The sequence below is a fragment of the Danio rerio genome, chromosome 8 (assembly GCF_052040795.2).
Source record: "Danio rerio strain M-AB ecotype USA chromosome 8, GRCz13ab, whole genome shotgun sequence".
NCBI lineage: Eukaryota > Metazoa > Chordata > Actinopteri > Cypriniformes > Danionidae > Danio > Danio rerio.
Window position 1 is genome coordinate 47,476,960 of NC_141028.1, and position 24,881 is coordinate 47,501,840.

Below are 24,881 nucleotides of genomic sequence, written 5' to 3' on the forward strand. Positions count from 1 at the left end.
ATACTATATAGTTACTATAGTAGCTTATAGTTACTAGTTCTATTGGATTGCGACCCCTGGGGTAATTACGTTATATTAAAGGCAGCAATAGCGTCAGATGCATTTTGATTTTATAACGTCAGGTTATACTTTCTGGCACATTTAAAGCACTGACACAAATTTAATTGGTGTTTCTGCGTCACTGCATGCAAGGTTTCTGTATTTATAACCACCTCAGAGGATATTGGGGGTCGCGAGTCACTAGCATTGTTATTTTGGGGGTCGCTGGCTGAAAAGTTTGGGAACCCCTGCTCTATAGCAGTGTTTCTCAAACTTTTTTCACCAAGTATCACTTAAAAAAAATATGTAGTTTAATCAAAAAGCAAACTGAGCATGTGCGCAGAAAAAAAAAAAATACCCGTGCGCCCTTCGCATACACCTCTCCTGCTTGACACTGACATGCTGCTCTACTCCCAGAGCAGTCCCGTTTGTAAATATGGATGCCAAAAATATAGCCGCGCTGCTTACTCATGCGTTGTGAAGCCGGCATAATAGCCTTTTATGCGGAGGTGTCGGCACATAGTGAGTTTTGCAAGTTGACAAAACAAAGTTTAAATAATATGATGGTGATCTTTTTTAGACTAAGCATACTCCTGATAGCTTTTTTTGCATGAAGCTTAAAAGAGAGATGAGAGATGTCAAGGAGGACAGAATTAATAAACCTAATTCTTGGCCATGAATCGGGTCTAAGACAACACACAACAGATAATTCTGTAAAACATGTTTTTTTTTTTTTTTTTAATTCTATAGAATTGTCTATGCTATTGGATTAAGATCTGGTGACTCTGGAGGCCATTTGGGTACAGTGAACTCAGTCTGGGATGATTCACACTCTATAACATGGTGTAGCTGTGAGTAGCCATCAGAAGATGGTGCACTGCGGTCATAAAGGGATGGACATGATCAGCAACAATACGAAGGTAGGCTGTGGCACTGACACAATTTTCAAATGGTACTAATGGACGAAAAGTGTGCCAAGAAAATATCCCCCACACCTACCACCAGCATGAACTGTTAATACAAGGCAGGATGGATCCATGCTTTCATGTTGTTGACGCCAAATTCTAACCCTACCATCCAAATGTTGCGGCAGAAATTGAAGCTCGTCAGACCAGGTAACGTTTTTCCAATCTTCTGTTGTGCAATTTTGGTGAGCCTGTGCAAATTGTAGCTTCAGTTTCCTGTTCTAAGCTGACAGGAGTGGTACCTGGTGTGGTCTTCTGCTGCTGTAGCCCATCCGCCTCAAGGTTTGACGTGTTTTGTAAACAGAGATGCTCTTCTGCATACCTCAGTTGTAGCATGTGGTTATTTGAGTTACTGTTGCTTTTCTATCAGCTCAAACCAGTCTGGCCATTCTCCTCAGACCTCTGGCATCAACAAGGCATTTGTGCCCACTGAACTGCCGCTTAACTGAACTCTCTTTTTCTCCCTTTTTTTCAAGCTACTTATTTAAAATCGGTTAAAACAACACAATTCCTTAGTATTTTTTATGCAACTTAATTGTTTTATGTTTAGTCCTCTTAAATTTGCAAAAACGATTAAGTTAGCTTAATCGATTTGTGTTTGGACAACATGAAGGAATTATGTAGAACCCAGCATTTTTTTTTTACATTGCATAAGCATTTGTTAATTCATTCATTCATTCATTTTCGTTTCGGCTTAGTCCCTTTATTAATCTGGGGTTGCCACAGCGGAATGAACCGCTAACTTATCCAACATATTTTTTACGCAGTGAATGCCCTTCCAGCTGCAACCCATCACTGGAAAACACCAATACACTCTCATTCACACACATACACTATGGACAATTTTAGCTCACCGAATTTACCTGTACCGCCTGTCTTTGGACTTGTGGGGGAAGCTGGAGCACCTGGAGGAAACCCACGCGAACACGGGGAGAACATGCAAACTTCACACAGAAATGCCAACAGACCCAGTCGAGGCTCGAATCAGCAACCTTCTTGCTGTAAGGCAACTACCTACTGTCCAATGCGTCGCTCTTCGTTCATTCACTATTTATTTATTCATTTATTTATTTTGTCCTATAGCTGTTACATATTTAGCATAAATAAATCTTTATTTACAGTTATTCTTTTTTAATTAATGAACTGATTTTTTGATTGCTTCATTAGAGCTGTTATTACTAAACTTCTATTTGAAAAAAAAAAAAGACAAAGTTAGCCAGGTCTTTAATAACTGAACATGCATGTGTAGGAAACACTCATTATTTTATTTTTTTGATGTCTGTTATTCAGTCAATGATGAAGTGATGTAAAGTCGCTGTGCCCAGACACACAACTGTCCAAGTCTGGCTTTAAGCAATCAGTCCCCTGTATCTGGATTTACACAGTTCTTTGCAGCCAAACACATCCTGTGCAAAGTTTGTGAATAGACCAGAGCCTTATGAAACTTAAAAGTCAGCAGTAGAGCAGGACTGAAGGGACTCGTGTTCTTCCCTGAGCTGAACCTGAAAGTGCAGCCCTTTTTCATTGACTTCCCCTGCTGTACAATGGCTAACAGTGGACATGACAGGCCGGAAAGTGAGAGTGTGAGGATATATAAAGTGTCATTCAGTTTCACTCATGAAATGGTGAGTATGAGCAAGTGTGCTGTATGGTATTGTTTACATAAGGGATCCATCAAAGGAAATCCATGCCCAGTGGGCACCTTGATGTCAAAACAATTTGTTTTGTTTTGACATCAACAAATGTCAAACAAACATGCCAAAAATGCAAATAATTTTTTTTTCTGTCAAAACATTGTTCATTTGTCCTCAGCACATTGATGCCCTTTAGACCACCAACAATAACTTATATTCCAAATTTATACTAGGTCATTTTAATACCTACAATGTGTGTAAACTTTCTGATGTAAAAATGACATCAAATTGACATTTACCATTCTGTCAAAAATCAATAAAAGGACAGTGCTTTGTTTTTTTACTCCATGCAAATTTGTTTTGAGATCAAGCTAGTCAATTGACATCAAATCAATCCAACAGAGTCTGGCTGCAGACACGATGCAGTCTCAGACCGATGCAAACTTGGCCGCGCATGCGCATTTATATCGATGCAATGTCAGCCGCTCATGCGCATTTGAGCATGTGCATTCTCGTGCACACGCACTTGACAGTGGGTCAAAGACGGAAATATGCCAAAATACGGTTTACAAACTAAGGTACTGTACGACAGACAAAAAAAACTACCTATGTATCTATACTCAGTATAGATACCTATGTATCTATACTGTCATGAGTTAGCCTGTAAACTCCTAATATAAAAAGATTGGGTCGTGGCCAGGATTTTATTTAAAATAATAGCTGATAGTTAGAGCTGTGAACCTACACTAGTCTCACGGTTCGGTTCGGTTACGATTATCATGCTATCGATTCGGTTCAATTCGATATTTCGGTGCATCACAGTGCATTGACGGTGCTATTCATACACAGTTTTATATTTTCTTCACAGCAGCAGTTCTTGTATTAAAATGTATGAGTATATTTATATTTATATATTATTTGTCATACAATTTTGTCATTTAATATAAACAGTCAGCTATATAAACTGTACCTTTACACAAAACGAGCATTTAGCAAATAATATAAACAAATATACATATATAACTCAATTTCTCATCCTTGTCTAGTTCTCTTACACCTCTTTGATTGGTCACACCCTCAACAGAAACGGTTGCGATTGGCTCTTGCGCGCTGCGCTCTTCACAGATGAGTGACACTGAGCGGCAGGCGGCAGCGGCGATCTCACAGCTGATGTATGATAGACACGGTGGAGAAAACTCTGCAGACACGCGCTCATTTCTTTATCCAGAAGTAACGCTGTAAAACAGCCGAGAGGAGAAGAAAAGCCACGCCAGCAGGTCAAATAGGCCACTGTGTGTGTGTGTGTGTGTGTGAGAGAGAGAGAGAGAGAAAGAAATGAAGTAACGTTACTTTCATTCTCTCGATCTCAGTGAAATAGGGGCTTTTGTTGTATATGTCTGAAAGACTAATCCAGCAAACACACAGTGAAATTGTGCACAGTTTATGAGTTTTAAGTAGTTAGAGCGTTGTAAATACTCGCGATCGCCTCCCTCGCGCATATGAGGTAAATGACGTTAGTAATAACCGGTTATGATTATTACTGAACCGATATACCGAATTGTCCGCGTCTGCATCGCGGTGCACCTAAGAAACAATTAATTTTGACACCCCTACTGATAGTCATTTCTAATCTTGTCTTAATAACTTTATTACTTCACACATCTAAAATGTGTTTATATTGGCGAAATGCATGACTATTTAATGTTAATGCACTACTAAATAAAAGTTTTCTACTCATAACTCCCACATAAATAAATATTTATATAGACACATTATAGTGCTTTACCATTCTGTAGTACAATATTATACCATTTATATTACAGTATTTAAAATGTACACTTACACATGCCACAGCTTGAAAATGTTTTAGGTTTATTAATTAAACTGAAATAGAAAAAAAACACCCATTTATATTCCATCATTGCAAAATAAATAGTCATTTAAAACTGTACGACATATTAAATGATTACCAAGGACCTGTTTATATTCCTTTATTGCAGAAAAAGCCCAGTAAATTTATTTAAAACTTTCAAATAAAGAATTATATTTATAATGATTTCTAAGGCTGCAAGGTGGCGCACTGGATAGCACGTTTGCCTTAAAGCAAGAAGGTTGCTGGTTCAAGCCTCGGCTGGGTCAGTTGGAGTTTTTGTATGGAGTTTGTGCATGCTGGGTGAATTTCAATTATTCAAAATTAATATGCAGTTCACAATTATGATATATTTCTTCAACTACCAGTTGAAACATTTTACTTTTGTTAGTTCTCAGCTACTGTTAGTGTATAATTTAGCTCTCAGTGGTTAAAAGGATTGTTCACCCACAAATGAAAATGTATTCACCATTTACACATTCTCGAGTTGTTAAAAATTACAGTTTCTTTGTTTTATTTTATCAGTTTTTTTGAATATTTAATGTTTTAACCAAAAAGTTACATGGTACCAAAAGCCTGGCACTAGACTAGACTGATAATTGCTATTTTTTATCACACTGCCAAAACCTGACAGCATAATACAATGACGGTGCGCAACAATGACCCATGGCCGACCCAAGCTCAATCAATTGTTTTCTTCTTGTAACAAACAGCCACATGCCAAAAAGCATGATCAAGATCTGATAGCCCAATCTCAAAGGCTTAACTGGAAACTTCACTGTTTTACTTATTGCCAGAAAATGTGCTAATTCATAAAAATAAGATATTTTATTCTTATGAAAATATACAACTTCTAAAGAGAGGTGTACTCCCAAACCCCACTCTTAACCTACTGCTCATTGGCATATAAGCAAATCATACTAAAATGTACCCAAGAGATTATTCAAATTAGAATGAATTAGCCACTAAATAAAAAATAATAAAATAAAGTTACGAATCGCCTATGAGCAATCAATGGTAAATTGTTGGCAATAATTCAGTCCTGATCAGGATGAACTGTAGTAAACCATAATGTACTGTACTAAAGTGTATCATAGCCCTCACTGGAAACGAGGCATAATACAGACTTGGAACAATTGTAGGGGGATTAAATTATTTCAGATTTGACATTTTTGGGTGAACTTCCCCTTTGACATTAAGGGCTTTTGCACTGGATTGACTGAAGTCAATGCTTTCTGATGTTTCACATTGCAGAAATTTTGAATGCTTTTGGTTATAAGCATGCATTTTGGGGGAATTAGATTAACCCCTAGATCAGAGCAGAGCAGGAACAACAGTGACGTAAGTGCATGCTGACTGGGCAAATTCATGACATATTATGAAACATTCATTCATTCATTCATTCATTCATTCATTTATTTTATTTTCGGTTTAGTCCCTTTATTAATCAGGGGTTGCCACAGCAAAATGAACCGCCACTTATCCAGCACATGTTTTACGCAGAGGATGCCCTTCCAGCCACAACCCAACACTGGGAAACACCCATACACTCACTCACATACACTACAACCAACTTATTCAATTCACCGATAGTGCATGTCTTTAGACTGTAGGGGAAACTGCGCCAGAAGGAAACCCACACGAACACAGGGAGAACGTGCAAACTCTGACCCAGCCGAGGCTTGAACCAGTGACCTTATTGCAGTAAGGCAATCATGCTACCCACTGCACCACCATGACATCCTTAGTATGAAACACTAGCACAATATTTTAAAGCAGTATAAGACATACCTTTGTTGAACTTGCATATTGTGTTATGCATGCCAGGTCAATTTTTGGGGATGTCATTTAGTAATAAGACATGCCTGCACATATTGTCCTGTAGTCCATCATTGCTTTGGTTGACAAGAACTTGTGCACATCTAGGCCAGCAGTTCTTAGTCCTGGTCCTTGACACCCCTCGGCCGTGAATTGGACATCACAGGACATTCTGCCATGAATCTATTCCAGTTCAAAAGAAGCATGCTCAGTCTAAAGTCTATTAAATTGTGTGGCATTTGTAAACACTTATGTAATCTGCTTGTTGTGTTGTGACGTATGGAATATTGCTTCTGGGTCCGAGCAGCTGTTCATTTGATTTGAGAAAATACTCGTTTATGACCACTTTTTAATCACACATTGAAGTGAATTTTATATAAAATCATGGTGTACACAACAGTCTTTGGACTTGCTCTATCACAGACAACAATATTTTAACAATTTATACAAAAAAATCACTTTCTTGCCATCAAATATTAGGTATGGATATATATATATTGTGATCGCAATTTTTGAAATTATTACATCGCTTTGTAAACATTTATTATTACCATTCCTTGAGTCTTCCTATATTGTTTGATAGAGTGTTTGGAACCGGAAGCCGCTACTCATGACGTCACACATAACAACCGGGTATGTGTCATCTGAAAACACTTCAAAATGTGTAGTGCAATTCTGTATACTTAAATAAAGTAAACTTAAAGTAAAGAAGTAAAAGTTTAGCCGATTTCTCATGTGCAAGAAGGAAACATGTCAATTAGAACACACTTCCTTCATGGAGCTCTCTTTTATAGGTCTGGTTAATCGGGTTAAAAAAGAGGAGCATGCTAAGTACGCAGATGAGGTGGTTGGAAGATCCGCTGATCAGAACCACTGATCTAGGCCGAACATCTAATACATTTCCAAATGACTTCATGCATTTCCCTAAATAATTATTTTACATTTGAAATAAAACAAAAAATCAGTTTGAAGTTTAATGCCTCTAAAAGGAACATTCATTCATTTTCTTGTCGGCTTGGTCCCTTTATTAATCAGGGGTTGCCACAGCGGACTGAACCTCCAACTTATCCAGAACCTTTTTATGCAGCGGATGGCCTTCCAGCCGCTACCCATCTCTGGGAAACATCCACACACACACTTTTCACACTCATACACTACGGACAATTTAGCCTACCCAATTCACCTGCACCGCATGTCTTTGGACTCTGGGGGAAACCGGAGCACCCTTAAGAAACCCACGCGAACACAGGGAGAACATGCAAACTCCACACAGAAACGCCAACTGACCCAGCCGAGGCTCGAACCAGTGACCCAGCAACCTTCTTGTTGTGATTCGACAGCACTACCTACTCCGCCACTGCGTCGCCCCAAAAGGAACATAGACTTTATAATTTGCTTGTTTAGTTTTAGCTTAAAATTCTGTCATATATAGGCCTCCCCAGATGCGTTTTGGTACTATTTGTGGAACATTCCAGTACCTGTAGTGCTCCATTTGTTCTGTTACATAAAGGTTAAGTGCAAAGGAAATGCATTAGTATGTATTCCTTCACTCCTCATGTGCTGTTTTAAGCACTCATACCTCCCTCAAACTAACAATGTTGTATCTGTCCTCAACAAAGCTTCTCGGCTTTTGGTAAGGCATGAAACTATCTCGGGGGTTTAAGGTGAAGGTGTTTTCATGCAATCAGCTCTCTTCTACCTCTTTAATTCTGACTATTCATCTGAAGATTTGATTCTTGAAATTTTAACCTTCTGGTAATTTTCTCAAATAAATTCTACAAGGGAGAGTAGATTTTCTTAGAAACTATTATTCATTTTTTTTTCTCTTCTGGTGATGAATCATTTTTGTTAACACTGGGTCATCGTAAACCCTGGATAAATAGATTTTTGAGGCATCTATAATCACCTCACACTGCTCATAAAAAAACCTGGAGTTCTAATATATTCCTGGGTATTCTTAGACGTTGCTAATATTGATTTATGTCTCTGATGCTCATACAACATGATGTACTCTGAAATGCATACATGTACAGTAATCATACTTAATCTGTCAAATAATGTTTAAACAAACTAAACGGATGCCATGTCAAATGACAACAATTTAAGCGGGGAATCAATTCAAAATACACTTATTTATAACATGCATTAACACTAATTCAGCAATTTAAATGTGTATGTTGCCTCATTTTGAAAGTATGCAGCAGAATTCACAATGTACAAGTTAAACTAACAATAGATACAGTCAAACAGACTTTATGCCTCTTTAGGGTGGCATTGGATAGATTTATAACCCATCTTTCCTGAATTTGGCATTCTGACGAGCTGTAATTAGATTAGATAACTTTACTGCCTGACGATGCATGGCTGCCTGCTTTCTACTGTTCTTAAAGCATGTCCAGTTTTCAAGGCCATCCAGTCCCACACATACATAAAAAATCATAATAATCTGTGTTATACTTCTGTATGCAACATCACAGTTTGTGCTTTGTTCAGATTGGCCTGTTTTTCACCAGGATTTTATGGCCTGTTTCCACTAAGTGGTACAGTATAGTACAGGTCACCTTTATCAGGCTTGCATTTCCACTGCCAAGAGGGTACCAATTGGTGGCCGTGGTGTGTATGACAGAAAGTTTCAGTCAATGTCATTTTCGGATGAGGAAATGTCAAAGTAAAGCTGTACGGGTCGTTCACATATCATATGAGAAGCACTTCTCACAAAACAGATGCTTTAAGCTTATAAATACCTGTGTATAAATGTTCATTACTAACCCTTCCAGGGCCGGAGTGAGACTCCTTTTCAGCCCTAGAGTTTCAAGCCTTAGACCAGCCCACCTCAGTTCATGACTGACTATATTACAATAACATCATTTCCAATTCAGTTTCTAATGACACTACCAAGTCTTTTTTCAAGGACACAGCTGCTTTAGAACTTCAAATGTTTTTCATAAATATGAGAACATTAAAGGGTAGCCAAATCTCCAACACTATTCCTTAAAACATCACAATGTCCTTTCCTGCAATATCTGAATTTATATTCTGTGCAAAATTCTTTATAGATATCCAGTCCTTTGCAACGGTGGTCACACAAAAAAATTAAATATTTACACATACATGAGTAACCCAAACAGTATTATATGTCTGAACACTAAAAATGAAGAAAAAAAAATACTCAGGTCAGGTTTGAACTCGGGTCGGTGGCGTCATAATGCAACGTGCTTACCACTGGCACTTTAAGGCCCAGTTTCACAAACAGGGCTTAGATTAAGCCAGGACTAGGCCTTAGTTAAATTAGGCTATTTAAGCCACATTTATAAAAATGGCCTCAGAAAAATATACTACTGGTGTACACCTGGTGATAAAATATGACACTGACATATTTTAAGACATCTCACCGCAAGTTGTTTTGAGTTCATACAGCTCAAACATGCAATTTAATCTCGACTAGCCTTAAACCTTGTTTGTGAAACCGGGGGTAAGAGTTTTTTTTAAGGTTCAGAGCCACTGTACAATAAACAATAAATTATTGTATGAATGCTGTAATGTTTAAATAATTTTTCATGTGACCATCTTAAGGAATACAGCATCTCATTTCTCACAGGACATGTTCTGTGTTCTCAGTCTCCTGAGTTCGTTCCTCCAAGGTAATCTGGCAAGACCATTCTCCACGAGAACGCAAGTTCGTTCTCTGTGTTCTTTTAATTGAAATACAGCTATTGACTCTCCTTCTGAGTAACTTTAACTCAGTTTAGAGAGGGACCAAATACTCTCTAAAATTAGTCAATTTTACTCAGAAGATTTTGCTGCTATTTCACTTCGAACCTGTTGCAAACACACAAGTATACACTAGTAGACACAAATGCCTATACAATATTTAAGGGCCTACTCACAATATACCATCCGTACTGTGCCCAGGCCCATTTCCCAGATCATTTGAGAAGTGTGAATGCGCTGAATCAGGCTCAAGCACGGTTCACTTGGCCGGCCCTGGCCCGGTTGGAAGAGGTGGGTCTGAACCCGGTTCACTTGGACTTTGGCGCGGTACGTTTGTTGTGTGAGTGTAAAACGTGCCAAAGCCCGAAACTGAAAGCGAGACGTGACTTTTAAGGGACCGTTTCATATGGATTTATTAGTCATTTTTACTGTTCAGTGAACGCAAACTGCCGTAGTTTATTAAAGACGCAAACTCCTCACTGCACGACAGCTGCGCACCTTCAGCAGACCTCCTCATTCCTGCAGCACGAGAGCTTTATGATTGTTTATGAGCGCCAAAAGTGGCGGAACTGTTCGGCGAAATATCTGACTGCATGTCACTGCATATAAAGAACTGAAACGATATAACTAGAGAAATCTTTACTGTGCTGCTGAATGAGAGCGCTTCTCACTGAACAGCGCAGCAGCGATGACGTAAGCGTGCCGAGGCCCGATTGTGGTGTGAGTGCGGGTCGTCGGGGGAGACGGGAGGGGGGACAAGCATGCTTTGGGCCGGTTCGAGGCAACTGTACCTAGTTTGAGTAAGGCCTTAGATAATGGCAGATAAACTGCTCTGTACTACAGATACAGATACATGCCTGTGTGTTTTTCTAAAACTGAACATGCTGTATAGTGTTTAGGGACACGCTATTTTACTTTCAGACTGTTGCAAAAACACAAGTAGAAATACAATACCATTTTTTTTTTTATGTCACAGCAGACACATATTTTCTATAGGATCTGTGCAAACGCTAAACATAATCGCTAGATGACTCTAGTCATTAGGTAATGTGCCCAGTTTTGCTACTCACACTTCTTAAACTCCCAATTTACACTGTTTGATTTACAATTAGCAGGTATTATCATACTAATGAAGTATGAATATCATTTAACAGAGAAAGCGAACATATTTTGTGTTGTTTTGGAGAGATTAAGGCGGAAGTGGGTTTTTGCTAGTGGAACAAATTACCTACAGATCAAGCCAAATTTAACTCCAGGCCTTTCTGGAGACAGTCAAAATGAATAATTTATGTGGAAGGACTGAAACCTACTCATTGCCATGCTCAGTCAAAATGAGGTGGGGAAAAAAACACATCCACTAGATGATTCAAGGTGGCGCAAAATTGGGTTTTTAATTAAACGCTTGATTACCTCCTATTAATTGGACTTCAGTTAAAATAAATGCCTGGGACTAATGTTTTAACCTCCTCGAAAGTGAGGTTCCCCAGCAAATGATCTTGAATAAAACTATTTATGTGTATGCATTATCTCTTATTAACCTTTATGTCACAGTGGAAAACGGTTTGGCGATATGTACATAACATATGCAAACTCTATAAAGCATCAAATCATGTTCAAATAATAAAGTAATTCCAGTCATCACTAGAAATGCCTGAAACTATTGTCTGATCTACATTAAATGTCACTGATATATGGTCTGTGTTACTCTTTACGTCTATTTACATTGCTAGTTTGCTGAAAAGCAATGCATAATTCTTATTAAAGATGAGGAAAATTAAAAAAAGTAATCAAAATAGCCAATGGGATGGAAGGATTGCTGTCTACTTTCGATCCATTGCAGGTATCTTTGTCTTTGATAATTCTTGAAACAATCCAAATACATCTTACATGAATTACAACAAAACAGACAAGATGAATACACTAAGTATTTTCAGGCCATTGTATAAGTGAGTGATTTGAGGTGCAACATACATAATTAAAGGGTTAATTCACTTAATACTATAAAAACGTAAAAAAAAAAAATAAACAAATAAAAAAAATCCTTCCGGTTGTCCTAAAAACACAAATTGACTATGTTAACTTATTTTTATTTTACAAATAGATGTGGATTGAACATAAAACATTTAAGTTGTGCCAAAAATCTTTAAGAATTGTGTTGTTTTAACTCATCTTAAATAAGTAGTTTGAACAAGCAACAAAAGTAATTTTTTGAGTGAAAGATAAACTTTAGTGCTTAAATATGTTTTTAAAGGCACATGGTCATTGTAAATGATGTTACCTCATTAAAAATGTAAATGTTTTCTGTAGCTTCTGAAGTAGAGTACTAAATAAAAAATATGATCATAAAACTAATTAACAATTGCAATCATTCATCCTGTTAAAACTTTTACACCCAACACTTCAAGACATTTCTATACAGCTTAAAGTGACATTTAATGGCTTAACAAAGTTAATTAGGTTAACTAGGCAAGTTAGGGTAATTAGGCAAGCTAATGTATAACGCTGATTTGTTCTGTAGACTATTGAAAGAAAAAAAAATTAGCTTAAAGGGGCTAATAATTTTAAGAACAAAATGATTAGCCTCTTTAAACTTTTTTTGTGTGTCTATTATTAGCCTATGGTGTTTTAAAAAAAATAAAAACTGCTTTTATTAAGACTTTCTCCAGAAGAAAAAAAATATTATCAGACATACTGTGAAAATTTTCTTTGCTCTGATACACATCATTTGGGAAATATTTAAAAAAGAAAAAAAAAATCAAAGGGGGGCAAATAATTATGACTTTAACTATATATACATATATATATATATATATATATATATATATATATATATATATATATATATATATATATATATATATATGTATATATATATATATATATATATATATATCGCACTGTTAATTTGAAACTAGGAGAGGTAAAAAAAAAAGACTTCTACAAGTTATCTTTTGGTTGTGTTTGCAAACAAATACTGTATTTTGCAAAAATAAAATAAAATACAAATAATAATAATAGTAAATCAAATAAAAAAAGTGTATCTTATAATGCATCTTTATTGAAATTTTGCATATTGCAATAATGACTTTAACTATACAAACAGGTAAAGTCCATTTCAAATTGTTTTGCATGTAATACACAATGCTATAAGCTGATCTGTCTGAATCTAACACAATGTATATTCGATTGAAGATAATAATTGAAAATTTATATAAAAGATTTACAAATATAATTTAGTAAAATATATGCAGTATAAGCTGTATAATGCAATATCAACTCATATTAAAGCTAGTCCAATCACTATTCAGATCAATCACTACATACGAGCTCAGTCTGAGACATCTCCATGTGTGAATATATCTGATACAAAACCTAAATGTTCCCCATGACCCAGCTGACTCTGTACGTGTATATGTGTGTGTTAATGTTTGTGTTTGTGCAATGCAGAAAAATGACTGGTTTCACGAGACAGTACTGGCGGTTTATTGAGTTGATGATTTATGTGCCTGCCGCTGCCCTTTCCACATCCCGCACCACGAATGCAAAGCACAGGTAGACTGCAGCTTTTTAGGGAGCGCTCGCGATGTGCTTGTGCGTATATCTCTGTATGTGTATGTGTGTGTGTGTACTGTGTACATATCCTTGGCTGAAATTCTGATGCAATACTGTGCCTCAGGCAGTCAGGAGTATGTTCTCAAATCCAGGCAGTTCATCACCGGTACCCTGCTAGACAGCTTACCAGAGAACTGCTCTGACACTATGCATGTGTTGGGGTGAATGTGGCCTTGGATGTCCATCAGCATAACTGTATTTATACAGCATGCATTCTAAAATGCGAAGGGTTTTCACACACTGTAATATAACACTTCTTTCTCTTAAAAAACATTAATCCTGTTTGAAAAGATTTCTGAAAAGTGCCTTGCTTGATATTAGTTAATGCTTAAAGCTTTTGATTAGCTCAGAAAAAATCGGCATGAAAAAAGAAACATATTTAGTCTACATGGTAACTGGGACTAATATAAAAGTCCAGTTATTGCTTGGTCTTGTGGTTTGTACATACTAATATAAAATTAATGAATAGCTAAATCACACTTTATTTTAGTTTAATTATCTCGCTCTTAACAATCCATAGGCTAACTATGACATTTGATTAATGAACTCTTCAATGAACTTCTAATTTGCTGCTAATTAATATTATAGTAAGGTAGTTAAATAGTTAACCCCTCAACCCACAAGTAGTTTCAAACCTTAATAATTTTCTTAGATATTTTAGTACAAGAATATTATAGAAGGAAACAAAAATTACAGTGGAAGACGATAGCCTCTCTCACACAGTAAATCAAAAATACTTCAAAAATGCACTGTTCACACAGGCAAGGATATTCCAGAATTTTTCCGAAAAGGACAGTTGACACATCTATTAAAATACTGGCAAAATCTGACATCATTAACCAGAAATGACATTTTACAGTTTTTTTTTTTTTTTTTTTCAGTGGGTTTGGTGCATTTCTCATAACACTGTTTAAATTTGCACAAGAGTTAATTCATTTCTCAAAACAGGACAAACTGCAAAACCTAGTTGATTACCTGCAAAAGCGTGTCACTTGCTCAAAATGGAGAGCTCATTCCTCAAAAGCAAGCATTCATGTCAATGAAAGTGTCAGTGTCATCAAGAAGAAAAGTCCTGACACCATTTTTTATGAACAATGTAGTCAAATGGCTTTGTCATGTTTTCATTATGACAGTTTACTTACAGTTTTTCTCAGTCGCTTTGGTGCGTTTCTCACAACACTAGTGCATTTTTGCACAACAGTTAATGCATTTCTCAAAACAATTACTACAAACTGCAAAACCTAGCTCATAACCTGCAAAAGCGCGTCACATGCTCAAAATGGATAGTTTATTCCTCAAAAGCAAGTATTCATTTTCTTGTCAGCTTAGTCCCTTTATTAATCCGGGGTCGCCAAAGCGGAACGAACCGCCAACTTATCCAGCAAGTTTTTACGCAGCGGATGCCCTTCCAGCCGCATCCCATCTCTGGGAATTTGTACATTATTGTACAATAATAATATGCATTTAGCTATTGTACTTTACTTTTGTTTGTGTGTAGAGATATATTTATCAGTGCGTTATTCCAAGGCAATCTCACAGCAGTACATAACTTTTTGATTTAGTGGCTAATTCGTACGAATTCATACGATCTAATTTGTACAATTTATTACGATTTGCTCATCACCCAATGACGGTTTGGGTTCTTTTTAAAATCGTACATTTTTGTATGACTAAACTGAATTTGTACGAATTAGCCACTAATCTGCCAAAACCTAAAATACCTATGTTTTCTTGTGAGATCAGGCTGGGTATCCACGTCATCCTGCATATACTTGTACCTTTCTCTAAGCAAGATTAAAAAAATAAGTCTTTAATTCTTATTTACTGCAGAAATATTTCAAATAAACTTTTTAGTCAAGTCCTTGATTTGTGTTCTTCATCTACCTCTGTGTTTTGAATCAGATCTGGATACTTTTGTTAATAGTGCAGAATGTAAAGTATTTACTTTAAAAGCATTAAACTCTAAATTTATTTTTGTCAGGTTGTTTTTCTCCTATTTGTGCATGCTATGCTTATTAAGAAACAGGTCTTTGATTTGTTCCTACAGTGAGTTTTGCAGAAAAAAAAAATCATCTAATGAATACTCTGCATTTATACTGATGGAAAACCTCTACCAATGGATTTATGAAGCCTATTGAAATTTGCATGATTTGCAAGGGCCCACATGATGTGAAACAATTCATAGTATCAGTGATTCAACCTTTGGCTCTGTAAGTATATTAATTAATCGATTGTAGGCAATGTTGAGTTATTGCTAAAAAGATCAAAACATATATCTTTCAAATGTTTAAGAAATGTATGACTCCATTACATTAATGAGTCTGTTCGAAATGGCTGACTGAGGGGGAAAAATGCAAGCCTGAAATGACAAGGAAGGCATAAAGTTTGAGTTAGCAAGACTTCTGTGCTGTTACAGCATAAAAGTACATTTCAGAAAGCCACATGTCTTATTGCACCCTTGGAAGTTTCTGCATTTCAGTGCTCCAGGTGGAAAATTGGCCCATCAATAGTCATATTTGACATCGTTTTACACAGCTTTCTTCATCAATCTAAATACATTAGGTAAAAGCGATTCGAAGGGTTAAATCAACATTAAAATCAAATGTGTTAGGTGACCCTAAACAAATTAAACTAAGTATTTATTCAATTTTCAGTGTTTAAATTCACACCTGCATGCAGTATATACTGTATCCAACTACTGTTGAAACAGAGTTCAGATTGGGTAAATTATTTCTTTTTTAATTTTTTTTTTAACACTTTTATTGTTTCAGAAAAATGTGATACATTCATACTGTATTAGTAACCAAATACCAATCAAAGAACTCCCGCCCCATCCCGATGTTCAAATAAAAAAAAAGAATAAAAAAAAGAGTAGAATAAAAAACATGCATTCTCATGCGAGGAAAGTAATACAAAAACAAATAAATAGAAAATAAAGATTAACTAAAATAAGATAAAATTATAATAAAAATAAAAAGGGCAATTTTCTTAAAAATTAAAAATATATAAAAAATAAATAGCATTAAAACATTGACATTTCAACATACATTCCAGTGAAAGTGAAAAGTATATTAAAGTTAGTCATTACAAACACAGTGTATTTTAACAGTCACATTGTTTGGGATTACTAAACGGTCAGTCCACTCTTATTTAAAAAATGAAGGAAGAAGTCCCAAATCTTGTAGAATATGTGCAATTTTTGTTTGATTGAATAAGTCAACCTTTCCATTGCTATACACGAAGACATTTCCTTAATCCAGAGTGACAAAGATGTAGTACTTTTCCAGTGAATGGCAATCAGGCGCTTCGCATGTAATAGACACAGATTTATAAACTTCTGTTCATATGACTTCAGCAATAAGGCAGGTGGGAAAAGACCAAGGATACAGATTTTAGGGCAAACAGGGATTTCTTTACCAATAGTTTTAGAGATTACACCAATTATTTCTTTCCAGAAGAATTGCAAGTGCTCACATTGCCAAACACAATGGAACAGTGTGCCCTTGTAAGTCAAACATTTTCCACAAATGTCCAGAATATTTCTATTAAATTTATTTAACATTTCTGGTGTTATATATGTTCTCATTATTCAATTATATTGGATTAGTTTAAAACGGGTATTGATTGATAATGTTTGCGCTTGAATACAACTTTCTTCCCATTCATTTTCTGTAATATCTATTTGAAAGTCTTCAATCCAAGATTGAAGATTATGATTTGTAGATTCTTTGGAAGCATTAACAAATTTGTTATATAGTGTAAAAATTTTGTATTTGGCACTGGGATCTTTAACTGCAATTTCTTCTAAACTACTTAGGGTCGGGCACAGATATGAATGATTTTTAGATCTTGTAAAATTACGGATCTGAAGATACTTAAAATAAGGAATTTGGGTAAAGGATTTCTGAGAAGAAAATTGCACTCATGAATTGCACTTCAGTAACCCAATATTTAGTTAAATATAGTTATATTATTATATACCTTAAGCAGTTAAAGTGACCCATTTTGCAATAACAAAAAAGGAAAGATGGTGTGGGTAGTAAATGAAATGCCTTGCAGATTCACAATTTACACCATTATCATAACTTGCTGTGTGATTCACTTGTGCCGTCTTCTCAAAATTAACCAATGTGCCGACAAAGAAAAATGACTGTTCAGTCCAATGAAACATTCACCCTTTCAGCCCCATTCCTCTACTCTAAACTCAATCGTCATTAAACTCAACCGTACTAATTCAATCATTAAATACAAATCAGCTATCCACTAAATAAAAAAGTGATGAATTGCAGTGAGATTGCTTTAGAGCAGTGTTTCTCAACCACCTTCCTGGACGACCATTCCTGTTTTGGATGTCTTCTTTGTCTGTCACACCCATTAGAGGTCTTTCAGTCTCTGCTAATGAGCTGATGATCTGAATCAGGTGTGCTAAGAAGACAGAGGCTGCGTCCGAAATTGCCCACTACTCATGCTGCATTTGAATTTAAATGTACTACTGGACTGTTAGAAATGTGTGTTCTAAATAGTATAAATGTGAGTAGAATTAATGGAACTCGGATGTACTATATCCATCATTTTGTGATGATCACATGACCTACCTGCCTCAGTTGCGTCGCTTCACTCCTATTCATGATGAAGACATTGGATGCGCACTTAAGAATATCGCCAGAACTAGCATGTCATCTGCATACTTCTCTCACACTGTTTTTCAAATTCTATGGGTTATTCTTCAGCTACAGGCACTTTTAGCCTTATGAAGTATAAAAAGTTTGTTAAAAATTAAAGTAGCATAGCCTTATTAGTTTAAACAATTTGTCTAGTTTTAAGATCTGTAAGAGGACAAACTTAGATAAGAAGAGAAACATTTTTTTCCATCGTGAACTGAACAAATGGCAATTCCTCATCTCAATGTACAGCTTTTATTTTAAAATGAAATAAATGATGGCAGTCAAACATTGTTTAAGATCATTTCTGTATCTAGTTTAACCAATCTTTCCACAATATATACAATAATTATACATTTGTCAACGAAATAAATTAGTTGTATGCTGAATTGTACACCTGTCACACTCTAAAATTTAATATTAATTTAGTTACGACTTCATTAGAAAATAAATACACTAAATTTGTATATTGAATAGAGCACAAACTTAAACATTGTGAATACACTGTTTAATGTGTGATGAGAACTTTTTGAATATTTTAAAAAGTGTGTTTATTTAAAATGTGTGTTTGATGGAAATTACATTTTAACAGTTTATTGTGAAAAAAAATGAAAAACAGCTACACTGATTAGCTTTGAATTGATACCAGCCTTTCATGTAAACAAAACACTCTTATTTACCCTAATTTTGTTTGGTTTTTAAAAACATATTTGAAGGTACAGCAAGTTGGAAAATGACATAGAATAAATATATTGCCTTATCAAGCAATATTTACCTTGATTTTTCTTTAAGTGTTGTTGATAAAAAAATTAATTCACTCCATCTTGAACATGTTCTCAGATGGCACTATTCATTTTCATTGAAACCACCTGAATAATCTTTCACACAAACTTTTTAAAGCGACATTACAGTGTTGTAGTGGAAATGACACTGATACTGTGCGACAGCTACATTTTGTATAAAAAATAATATTGATAATAGTCTCACATTTATAACTACAAAATATTTAAATTATTTCACTAGTGCTTTATTAAGATACATTAATAAATACCAGATAAATAATATAATTTTTTTTTTTTCATCCTTCAAGTTTAAAACTTTGGGTGAGCGACAAGGTGAAAACAGGGATTTTGACACCTAAAAGAAGGTTGAATAATATGAAAAATATATATAATAGTAGGTTTGACAAAGAAAGAGGAATTTGAACAAAAAAAAATGTGTGTGTATATATATATTTGAATATATGATCAAAGGACATAAAAGTGCCAGTAGTAAAGAATTACCCACATACTACTCTGCTTGCATATTTTTAGCATACTATATAGTATGGACGTTTTTAATTTCTGATGCAGCCATGAAAAATGTGAAGAGCTGGTGGTCCTCCAGGAATGTGGTTGAGAAACACTGCTTTAGACAATACATAGTAAAAACTCTATGAATCCCTTCCTTCCTTTCTTTCTTTTAATTCTTTCTTAAAATAATTCTTAAATTTTTTTCTACTTTCCTTTCTTTGTTCATTTTCCCATTTTTTCCTTCCTTCTTATTTTTCCTATTCATACATAAAATGTCCATTTCCTAAAAAATACAATACAATACAATACAATTTTTGTTCTTCCAAAAGGAAAAGAAAATACATTTATTTTAGTTTACATACCAAGAATAAGATTTTTTTTTTCCTTTTAAAAAAATGTAATGTTGATTTAGAGTGTTTTGAAATAAAAACAGATTTTTCATATAAAGATTAATGTAGACATATCATCCTCAAAATACCTGGACTCACATTTAAAGTAAACAAGTTTCTGTCTGTCCATCTATCCGTTCATCCATCCATCCATCTAGTAGTCAAAACCCCAATAAGTACATAAGAACAAACAGTAAATATAACCATCACATCCCCCTGTCAGTTATGTATTCAAATCTGTATCGGTGGCACATTTGCAGGGTGACAGGATAATAAACAACATCTTATTGACCACATTTCTGTTACCTTTTTTTTTCCGAGGGTTCTTCAGGAAAATTACAACACATGATGAGTGACAGAGAGAGAAAACATTTCAGATAGTTGAACTAACTGAAAATACTATTTAACAGCTGTCAAGAGTTGAGAGCAGTCTGTAATGTCTTTACACAAAATTGCCGTATATACCACAAAACATTCTCATTTACACTAAATGAGATAGATGCAATTACACAGGCAAAGTTAATTATCTGACATTAAGACAGTTTCAATACATTTGATGCAAATGAATGAAAAAGAATAATATGCTCTTTATGATGCAGCATTCAATTTACACACAGCAAAACTAATCATGAATTGTTTTGCAAATGTACTTCATTTAATTAGTCAGATTAAGTATATCGTTGTTAAGATTTATGCAATTCACTCAAGCGTCTTATTCAGGTACTTGCCTTATTTACCATTTTGCAAACAAGCCGACATCCAAACAAGATCCAATTATTCAGCAACAATCCTCACACAATTTATTTGACAAATGTGTATAAAACAACAACATGCAGGCATTTCATTACCTCTCGAAACAGGCAATGCTATGCTAATTTTTCATTAAACTCTTTCACACCTGAGCATACACAGTTCAAAATGATGCTTTCCACCAAGGGAATTAGTTAACTGACGCTGCTGTTTTAACATGATAAAGGACATGTAACAATATTCAAACTTTTTGGATTGTCGGTGGGCTTGTGTAATTCGCTGAAAATGAATGAGCCTCTGCTAACAAGCATTGTTGTTGTTAGCATTCAAATGGAACGCCACTAACCCAAGTTTGTATAGAGGTAATCATTCATGCTGAAGTTCTGTCAGTAGACAAACAAATAATTGGGTCCATTCTGGAGCTCTGTGTCACAGGGCAAAGCATGATTTAGAATGAACACTTTTTGCTTTGTTCAGTTCTGCTAACTTCTTCCTGTGCCACAGTTCACATTTAGTACTACAACACTTGCAGATAAGTGACATGCACATGCATTCACAGACACACACACATACACACACACACACACAGACAGACACACACACACTTTTAACATTTTATCTATAAAATATAATATGATCTGGGGCTGCAAAGTGACTCAGTGGCTAGCACGGTCTCCTCACAGCAAGATTACTGGGTCGAGTCTCAGCTGGAACAGTTGGCATTTCTGTGTGAAGTTTGCATGTTCTCCCAATGTTTGTGTGGGTTTTGTTTCAGATTACTACAACTACTGTTAAATACAACTAAATATATATATATATATATATATATATATATATATATATATATATATATATATATATATATATATATATTTATATATACAGTTCCTACACTGTATATATATATACAGTGCATTCAAAACTATTCATGGCGCTTCCTGTTTTACAACTTTTTTTGTGTTACAGTCTTTTTCCAAAATTCATTTATTTCCTCAAAATTTTACACAGAACACCCCATAATGACATAGTGAAAATATTTTTTTTGAAATTGTTGCAAATTTATTAAAAATAAAAAGCCTGAAAAATCACATGTACATCAGTACTCACAGCCTTTGCTTAATACTTTGTTGATGCCTTTGGCAGCAATTACAGCCGCAAGTCTTTTTGAATATGATGCCACAAGCTTGGCACACCTGTCTTTGGGAATTTTTGAGCATTCCTCTTTGCAGTAACTCTCAAGCTCTATAAGGATGGATGGGAAGCGACTGTGTACAGACATTTTCAGATCTCTCCAGAGATGTTCAATAGGATTTAGGTCTAGGCTCTGGCTGAGCCACCCAAGGACATTCACTGAGTTGTTGTGAAGCCACTTCATTGATATTTTGGCGGTAAGCTTTGGGTCAGTGTTCTGCTGGAAGATGAACTGATGCCCCAATCTGAGGTCAAGAGCAGTCCGAAGCAGGTTTTCATTCAGGATGACTCTGTATGTTGCTGCATTCATCTTTCACTCTATCCTGACTAGTCTTCTAGTTCCTACTGCTGAAAAACATCCCCACAGCATGATGCTGCCACCACCATGCTTCACTGTAGGGATGGTATTAGCCTGGTCATGAGCAGTGCCTGGTTTTCTCCAAACGTATCGCCTGGCATTCATTTCAAAGAGTTCAATTTTAGTCTCATCAAACCAGAGAGTTTTGTTTTGTATGGTCTGAGAGTTCCTTCAGATACCTTTTAGCAAAATCCAGGCAGGAAGTGGCTTCCGTCTGGCCACTCTACCATTAAGGCTTGATTGGTGGTTGTCCTACTGTAAGGTTCTCCCCTCTCTAGAGAAAAACGCTGGAGTTTAGACAGAATGACCATTGGATTAATGATCACCTCCCTGACTAAAGCCCTTCTCCCCCGATTACTCAGCTTAGATGACCGACCAGCTCTAGGAAGGGTCCTGGTGGTTCCAAACATCTTTCATTTACGAATGATAAAGGCCACTAAACACATTGGAAGTTTCAGAGCAGCAGAGTTTCTTCTGTAACCTTCCACAGCCTTGTGCCTCGAGACATTCCTTTCTTGAAGGTCTACAGACAATTTCTTTGTCTTCATGCTTGGTTTGTGCTTTGACATGCACTGTCAACCCTGGGGCCTTATATAGACAGGTGTATGCCTTTTCAAATCATGTCCAATCAACTAAATTAACCACAGGTGAACGGAAATTAAGCTGCTGAAACATCTCAAGAATTAACAGAATGTACCTGAGCTCAATTTAGAGCTTCGTGGCAAAGACTGTGAATATTTATGTACATGTGATTTTTCAGATTTTTAATTTTTAATAAATTTGCAACATTTTCAAAATATCTTTTTTCACATTGTCATTATCGGGTATTGTGTGTATAACTTTGAAGAAATAAGTTAATTTAATCCATTTTGGAATAATGTTGTAAAATAAAAAAAAATGTGGAAAAACAATGTGGAAAAAGTTTAGCGCTAAGAATAATTTCCAGATGCACTAATATATATTAGTTGTGGGCCGTTATCGGCGTTATCTAGCTGTGTCATTGCGAGACTCTTATCAGGCGATTAAAAAAAATATCGCCGTTAATCTATTCTCAAAGTTAGGTTGGGAGCTGGGTCTGTTCTACGCAAGCTATGATGACTTTCACCTTGATATTTTAGCATGGATGTATACCTGGTCGAATTGCACTGTAGGAGGCGAGAATTAGTCTTCTAACCTATGTGTATTCTTACTGTGAAATTACCACATCAAACGTGACATGCTAACATGAATGCAGTTCCCTAGAGTGAATCTGATTAATGTTAGCTACACATCTAACTATCAGGCAACTGTAGAGTTTATGCGTTCGAGTAAAACATGAAAATAAGATGGACCGGGTGCTTTTTAAAATGAATGACGGTGAATGAAAGTCAAATCGGTTTGCCGCCTGACAAAATGAATCAAATCAGCAGGATGTCCTTCTGGATCTTTCACTTACTTTGAAGACACTACTGACTACACTTACAGTACATGGACATCAGTAATCTAGTTATTTGCCTTAATAGACAATAATATAATTAAGGTGTTTACGTGAAGTGCTCTCATGTAAGAGTTTCCTGTAATTTTGGGTGACTTTAACTGCAGATCGGCAGTTTCACATTTAGTCATGAACATTTCATTCATGCCCCTGTGACAAACTGGGGTATTAGACGCAAATAAGGAGTAAGGACTGGTGAGAGTATTATGGAATTTAATAACGCACGAAAAGAAAAAAACTTCTGCATTTCCTGATGTGTGTGTGTGTGTGTGTGTGTGTGTGTGTGTGTGTGTGTGTGTTTGTGTGTGTGTGTTTGTGTGTGTGTGTGTGTGCGCACGTGGTCCAATTCTGACAGCCGTGTGTGTGGATCTTGTCAGAAAATATAGTGAGAAGAAATACATGATGGTAATAGTTTGATTGTGGTTTTTACTTCAATAATGCCACTAATATCTGCATACTCCACATGTCTTAATTCCATTTCTGTTCAGTTCAGTTATGATTTTAGTCAGATTAAGGTAATTAAAAATGTTTTGAGCTTATGTAGGTCTACAGTTTAAAATTAATGTTTACCTAAATAAACAGTTAGTAAACACATGCACATCTTATTAAACATCATTTGTTTTCATCATCAATTATCGTTATCTCAAGCAGTTTGTTATGCATTTTGGAAACAAGGTATGAGCCCCTGGTCTAATGCACCACCTGGCTTGAGAAACCCATTCTCAAAGACTTTTTGTCATTATTTGGGTAGCACACATATTCTGAATGTCTTCGGCAGAAATCAATCGAGCCATTTTAATCTAGATTAAAAAATATATATTAATATATATAAATAATATATACACCTATCATATATTAGTGCTGTCAACCGATTAAAGGAAATCACTAATTAATCAGACTTTTTTTGAAAATTAATCATGATTGTTTGTGATTAATCACATTTAAAAGGCTGAAATTTGTAATTTTGGCTATTTAAATGTAAAATTAATGTAAACGCAAGACAAATACTAAATACTAAATTCAAAACATAATTGTTTATTAAATTGAATTTTTGTTTAACTTGTAAGACAGATTTCTTCAATTAAAAAACATACCCACAATAAACCATCAAGATCCT

At 35.5% G+C, this 24,881-nt stretch overlaps 1 long non-coding RNA gene across 2 annotated transcripts in view; it reads left to right on the forward strand.

Annotated features, from left to right (window-relative positions):
• LOC147842819 (uncharacterized) overlaps positions 1-24,881 on the forward strand; it is a 69,482-nt gene that overhangs the window by 42,228 nt on the left and 2,373 nt on the right. The window contains exons 3-4 of one of the 2 annotated variants that reach the window (XR_015498343.1): positions 790-959; positions 1,045-2,980. This is a non-coding gene — a long non-coding RNA (uncharacterized LOC147842819). Of the gene's footprint in view, positions 1-789; positions 960-1,044; positions 2,981-24,881 lie in introns of those variants that run through there. The other variant, XR_015498344.1, reaches the window with a different exon arrangement.